The sequence below is a fragment of the Chinchilla lanigera genome, unplaced genomic scaffold (assembly GCF_000276665.1).
Source record: "Chinchilla lanigera isolate Chin_1 unplaced genomic scaffold, ChiLan1.0 scaffold00014, whole genome shotgun sequence".
In the NCBI taxonomy this organism is placed as follows: Eukaryota; Metazoa; Chordata; class Mammalia; order Rodentia; family Chinchillidae; genus Chinchilla; species Chinchilla lanigera.
This window is the reverse complement of record NW_004955415.1, coordinates 13,314,799-13,321,208: the sequence shown is the minus strand read 5'-3', so window position 1 is coordinate 13,321,208 and position 6,410 is coordinate 13,314,799. Positions and strand designations below refer to the sequence as shown.

At 45.1% G+C, this 6,410-nt stretch overlaps 1 long non-coding RNA gene across 1 annotated transcript; it reads left to right on the top strand.

The window, feature by feature from the left end:
- The first annotated feature begins 2,019 nt into the window (after window positions 1-2,019).
- On the top strand, window positions 2,020-3,029 carry LOC106148064. The gene is made up of 2 exons (XR_001233197.1): window positions 2,020-2,462; window positions 2,731-3,029. It is a non-coding gene; the product is annotated as an uncharacterized LOC106148064 (long non-coding RNA).
- The last annotated feature ends 3,381 nt before the right edge of the window (window positions 3,030-6,410 follow it).

The following is a 6,410-nucleotide window of genomic DNA, read 5'->3' as shown; positions in this document are numbered from 1 at the left end:
ATGTCTTGGCATTTCTACATATTAGAAATTAAAGTAGACATTTAACCTCCCCCTACTTTCTCTCTCTCAGTGCGGTGGTGCTTGCCAGTAATCCCAGCTAATTTAGAGGCTGAGGCGGGAGGATCCAAGAAGTCCAGACCAGGCTGGGCATCTTGGATGAGATCCAGTCTTGATACAAAACTTTAATTTTTTAAATTTTAATTTTCATTAGTGTATGTTTGCAGTACCTAATGATTAAACTCATCATAAGGATTATAACACATCTTAATTCTTTTTAACGTCCTTTCCCCTCCTCTTGCTTCCTCAAAATAAAATTTTTTTAAAGGACTGGGGGCGTAGCTCAGTAATACAGCACTTCCTTAGCGTGCACCAGTGGCCCCAGTAGAGAAAGAAGGAAAGGATTATTGGAGGGAGGGGGGGAGGGGAAAAAAAGACTTAGCTTTTTCTCAGAATCCCATAACCTTTTATCTTTAACTTCCTTAAAGCACTTGGCACTCTCCCTCACTATTTTAAAAGTTACTGACATAAGTGGTCATTTATTACCTTGCTGGAATACACTACCTTGCCAGAGAGGCTAAACATACACAAATACCAGCATCCTTTATTGGTAGATGAGGAAAACAGTGACTTTCCCAAGGTTACACAAAGAGCCAGTAGCATAATCCACACCCAAACGCACCTGACTCATAGCCCAGTGATCTTTTAAGTCATTATACTGCCTCTTCTAAACGTGCAAAAGGCTTGAAAACTTTGAGAGGCAAAAGAAGTGTAAGCAAATATTTCTGTAATCCTTGTGACATGATTGTCCTAAATCCTTGAAGTAAGAGTCCCTGTGGGAGCAGCACAGAACAATCCTTACCAACCTCAAAAGCAAACTGGTAATAGTAATAACAATAATATGATCGTGGCTGAGCATGGTGGCACATGCCTGTAATTTCAGGAAGGAAGTGGGAGGCTGAGGCAGGAACATCTCTGCAAGTTTGCAGCCAGGGCCACATAGTGAGTCCAAGCCCAGCGCCTGAACTGCATAGCGAGACACTGTCACAAAAAAAAAAAAAAAAAAATCGTGGTAATAACAGAGCACTTCTATTAGCACTTTTAACGTGCCTGGCATAGTTCCATGGACTTTGCAAATATTAACTCTTAATCGTCACACACCCACGCAATCGTCGTGGGTATTTTCATTATCTTCACTTTTCTTTTTTTTTGTTGTTGTTGTTGTTTTCCCGGTACCAGGAATCGAACTCACGACCTCAAGCTTGCCAGGCAGGTGCTGTGCCGCTGGGCTAAATCCCCAGCCTCTATCTTCACTTTTCAATGAAGCAAGATTAACCTTAAGTACAAAGGGGTTAACTAACTGGCCCATGGTCATCTAACAGCAATTAACACCTGCCATGTGCGAGAAACTAAGTTCAAAAATTGTACTAAGTCCCATTACAGTACCTCGTTTAATACTCAAGCAACCTTAGGATAATTACTATCATCATCACCACTTTCAGAAGCCAACGGGGCTCTGAGAGCGCAACCTGCCCAGAGTCTCTGCTCTTAATCACCACCTAGGCGCTCAGGGCAGGGAGGCAGAGCCAGGCTGCGCCCTGGACCCGGGCTGGGCAGAGGTCGGCCAGCGGGACATCAGCAGGGCTGCGCCAACGTGAGATCCGAGGGAGGAAGCTCTGACTGGTCCAGCGTCTCCAGCCCAGGACGTCACCTAGGCTCCTCCGCGCACCACGGGCCGCTGCTGCCCCCTGCTGCCCGGGGACCTCGCTCGGCCGCCGCCACCACGCGCGCCACCCCCGCTGGAGTCAAACCGGGTGGGCGGCCCGGCACCTCCGCACTGTTCTCTCGTCCTCGCGTCCCTTCCCACACCATCGGCCTCCCGCCCCGCGCATCTCCGCCCAGGAGCCAGGCTTCTAGCTCAGCTGCCTCCCACGGACCACGCGCGGGCTCCCTCTCCCAGCAGCGGGTTGCCATGGAGAAGGACGCGGAGAAGCACCCGAAGGTGAGGGGCTGAGGCGCTTGCCAAGTCAGTAAAGCCGGCCCTTCCCGCTCCCGGTTGCCATGGTGACGAGAGAGGGGCGCTAAGGGCCGGAAGGGGTGGAGTCTGCAGAGGACCGTTTGCACTCGGGGTCGCAGAAGCAGCCTGAGCCCTCGGGTTGCCATGGTGATGCGGGCCTGAGTGAAGCGCCGAAGCGGCGGGGTCCGAGGCACTTTCGGTCTCTTGGAATCGGGAGAGATCTCGTAGCTCCCTATGCTGGTGTGTTACCGCCAGCCACAAACCAGGAAGAGAAGGAGGGACTCGCAGGCGCAGAGACTGTCCCTGGGCTTTTCGTATTCCAGTCATGCTCCTGTCCCTGGTTGCCATAGCGACGCAGCAGCAGAGGAGGGCCAGGTCGCATGTGGTTGTAGAGAGCAACAAGAGTTATGCCACGCTCCTGCTTAGCTCCTTAGGACACTCGTTGAGGGTAGGCTTCTTCCTGGGGCCCCTGTGACCTCACCCTCTCGACCTCACATGGTGCGGTGGGTATGCAGTGGTGGGCCGAGCCCTGTCTCTGCAGGAGCGAGTATCTGACCTTTTCAAGGCTGCCTAGGTTTTGGTAGCATGCCTTCATGTATTTAACTGGTGCCTTTACTGGAGGACATTAATTTTCCCCCAGTCTTTAATTTCTACAAACAATACTACTGTAACATATGTAGTAATATTTTTGTATATACTTGTGTGTACATTTGCAGTGCTCTCTGTGGAATCCATCTCCAGAAGTAAAATTACTGCGTCAGAAGACAAATGCAGTGTTCATTTTCATGGATATGGCCAAATTGCCCTCCGAAGACACTCGCAAATTTACGTCTTCACCAAAACTGGAATCCAATAATTTTAATTAGGACTGTATACACCGTGATGAGCTACTTGGAAAGGATTTCCCAGAGCCAGCACCATTAAGCCAATTTAATTCTTTGATTTTTTTAAATACAACGTCATTAAGCTATTCAATCCCATTTATTTCATAATAAAGATTTTACTTCTTTAGTAACTTGTATGTCGAATTTTACTTCTGCTTTTGTCATTGTGGGGTTTCTTATTTCACCCTTATTTTATTGCAAAAAAAAAAAAGTAGGGAACAGAAAAGAGCAACTCTCAGGTTCAGAAGCGGGTCTGCCACAGCTCAGCTACGTAGTTCTTCTTTTTGACACAAACAACATCACAGAATTCCAGCTTCAAAGTTACTTTGAGGCCATGGTACAAGGAAAGAGAGCAAGTGTACTTTGTAATTTTGTCTAACTGCAGAGAAAAAACATGGCCCTGTGCCACCACAAAATATCAAGTTGTCCCCCTCCGTTGATGAAAATGTCATTGTTGTTCTAGGGTGCTTTCCCCATTATTGTTCTGTCCATTTATTAAGGTTCCCAACTGGGGAATTGTTCCTGCTTCCTGACAACATCCAATGTAGACACTGAACCCAGCCCCCAACTCACCTCGCCAAAGCACAGACCCAGTAATAGAGTGTTTCTAACAGCCCTTTCCTGAAATATCCCATTGTCCCTCACTGGTGTGCATCTCCCTCAGTGAAACAATAATAAACCCAACTCATTCAAGGATGGATGTGTTTCTGGTGGTCTTTCCTTAAAGGACACGGGCACTAACAAGTTCTACTTTCTTCGGTAAAATTTTGTAGGTCTAGAATTTGTCAATGACAGCTCTCTATAAATGTTTAATAACAATGTGATATGGCCAGTCTCTTTTTAGTTTGCATTGAGTGTTTCAACCAGATCTAATTTCCCCTAGATTTTATAATTTCCAATGTTACCCGCAAGATGTGACTTCTGAATTTTTTAAGTACTGTATCAAATTTAGTAGATGTAATCTTAACCACTGTTAATTTTATGTTATATGTATGTCTAACAATGATAGTCATTATGAATCAGACAAAAGGTGGAAGTATTTTACTTCTTGACTCAAGACCCTGTCTCAAAATAAAAATAAAAAAAAAATTAAAAGAAGGCTGCAGCTATAGCTTGGTGTGAATGCCCTGGGTTCAATTCCTGATAACACACACACACACACACACACACACACACACACACACACACGCACACACACATTCCCTCTCTCCCTCTCTCTGTCTCTCTCTCTCCTTCAGTAAGGCAATGATGCAGTACCCGGATACAAAGCAAAGTTAAAATGTTCTGCTTTCATTGGCATGCTTACTGTGTGCCACCGTGCCATTTACTGGGCACTGGGAACACAGGCTCTGCCATGAAGTAGCTCATGGTATAATCAGAGAGATATAGGAGCTGGCAGGCCTCATTTTGTCAGATGGACGAGAATGTAAAAGGCTTTCCAGATGGAGGGCACGGCAAAATGCAAGGCGCTTATGAATTCAGTAAATATTAGGAGCCTACTTGTGCCAGGAACTGGGGTGGGCACTGGGGATGCAGGAGTGAACATGTTACGTGCTGTGCCTTCCCTCCCAGGAGTCGAGTTCCATGACAGGATGCATATTGGATAATCATACCACCTACGAGATATGATAAATGTTGCAAAGTAAATTCCAGGGTTCTGTAGGCAGGTGTGGCAATGGCAACCTGACAAGTGGGGCCAAAGAAGGCTTTTCTGAGAGACTGATTTTTATCCTGAAATGTGAAGTACGAGTTGGAGTTTGCCAGACAAGACAGGGTTGTTCCTGCCGTGTGCCCTGGAGAGGGGAGAGGCTTGGCCCTTTGGAGCACAGAGGGGCCAGTGTGTCTGGAGCAGGACAGGCTAGAGAAGATGACGGAGGTAGGCAGGTACCTGACCCTGCGAGGCCTGTCTGTCACCTTAGAGAGTTTGCATTGTAATTTACAAACAACACATCAGAGAAGACTGTCAGTATAAGGAGTGGCATGATTAGATTAGAAATACATTTTGTGCTATCTGGAGAATACATTTGAGGAGGATGAAAAGTGCCACCAAACCACTTAGAAGGAGGCTACTGCACTTCTCCTCAGGGCAACAACCGTAATTGGACTGGGCGGTGCTTCGAGAGGCAAAGTACCTCGTGTAGTGCTGAGTGTGCCCATGGGATTGGTATGGATGGAGTGGTGTGTGGGGGGTGGTTAGCAGTGAAGAACATGAGAAGCAACCCTGAAATGGAAATCCTAACTTCTAGTACTTTGGAATGTACATTTGGGGATGGGGCCTTTAAAGATACATTAAGGTGAAATGAGGTCATGTTACCAACCTAATATGACCAATGTCTTTAAGAGAGACACCAGGGACACGTGCACAGAAGAAAGGCCATGTGAGGACTCAGGGAGAAGGTGGCCGTGGGCAAGGCACGTATGAAGAGAGGCCCCCAGAAAAACCAAACCTGCTGACACTTTGATCTGGGACTTCCAGCTTCCATAACTGTGAGAAAATAAATTTCTGTTGTTTAAGTCCTGGCCATTGGCATTATATTAGGGCAGCCCTCTCAGACTACTACAATCCCAAATGTCGGTGTAATAAGGAGTGGAGAAATAAATGGTACATCTGTTTTATGAAAAAGTCTTACCCCAAGATATACCCATACAAGCTCAAGATTTTGACTTCGTGACAAGTTTATTTAGTGTTCTCTCTTTGGCTTGTGAGGAATTTCATTGTATTTGCCAGACGGGACTGATATTAAGCCTCAGAGCAGCCACTAGGATACCAGCTCTTCAACAGTGTTCTGGGAGCAGGTTGCTTTGAGTTTGTTAGTTACAGCAGTGATAACCCAGGTACTACCTGCATGGTTACCTTTGTCTCTATTATTCTGGATTTTTGTAATTTCATAAATCTGAGAATCATATATATGTTTTATTTATGATTTCTTGCAGTATTTATGTATAATAAGATAAAATTTTTCCACATATAAAAGTTTACCCTATGATTTTTTTTTTTTAAATAATCTTTTCAGTCATGATGGTACCTGCCTGTAATCTCAGCACTTGGGAGGCTGAAATAAGAGGATGTCTGCAAGTTGGAGGCCAGCCTAGGCTACATAGTGAGTTCAGGATCAGCCTGAACTGTACAGTGAAACCCTGTCTCAAAAAAACAAAAAAGAAAGAAAGAAAGGAAAGAAGGAAAGAAGGAAGGAAGGAAGGAAGGGGGAGAGGAAGGAAGGCAGGCCTTGGAATGAGAGGGAAAACTATTCTATGCAAATATTAAAGATAAGTTAGGAAAGAATGAGTTTGTGCTGTATATACTGACATAAAACAAGGTCCAAACCACATGGTTAAGTAAAAGAAAAAAGATGCATAAGAGTAGATATGAATCTATTTTTGTTTTTTAAAATAACTATTTGTTAGTAGATACTTAAGGGAAAACCTGGATGCATGTAGAGCCAACTTTTTAAAGTATTGTAAAAATTATACCATTTAAAAATCTGAATGGGGCTGGGGATATAGCTCAGTGG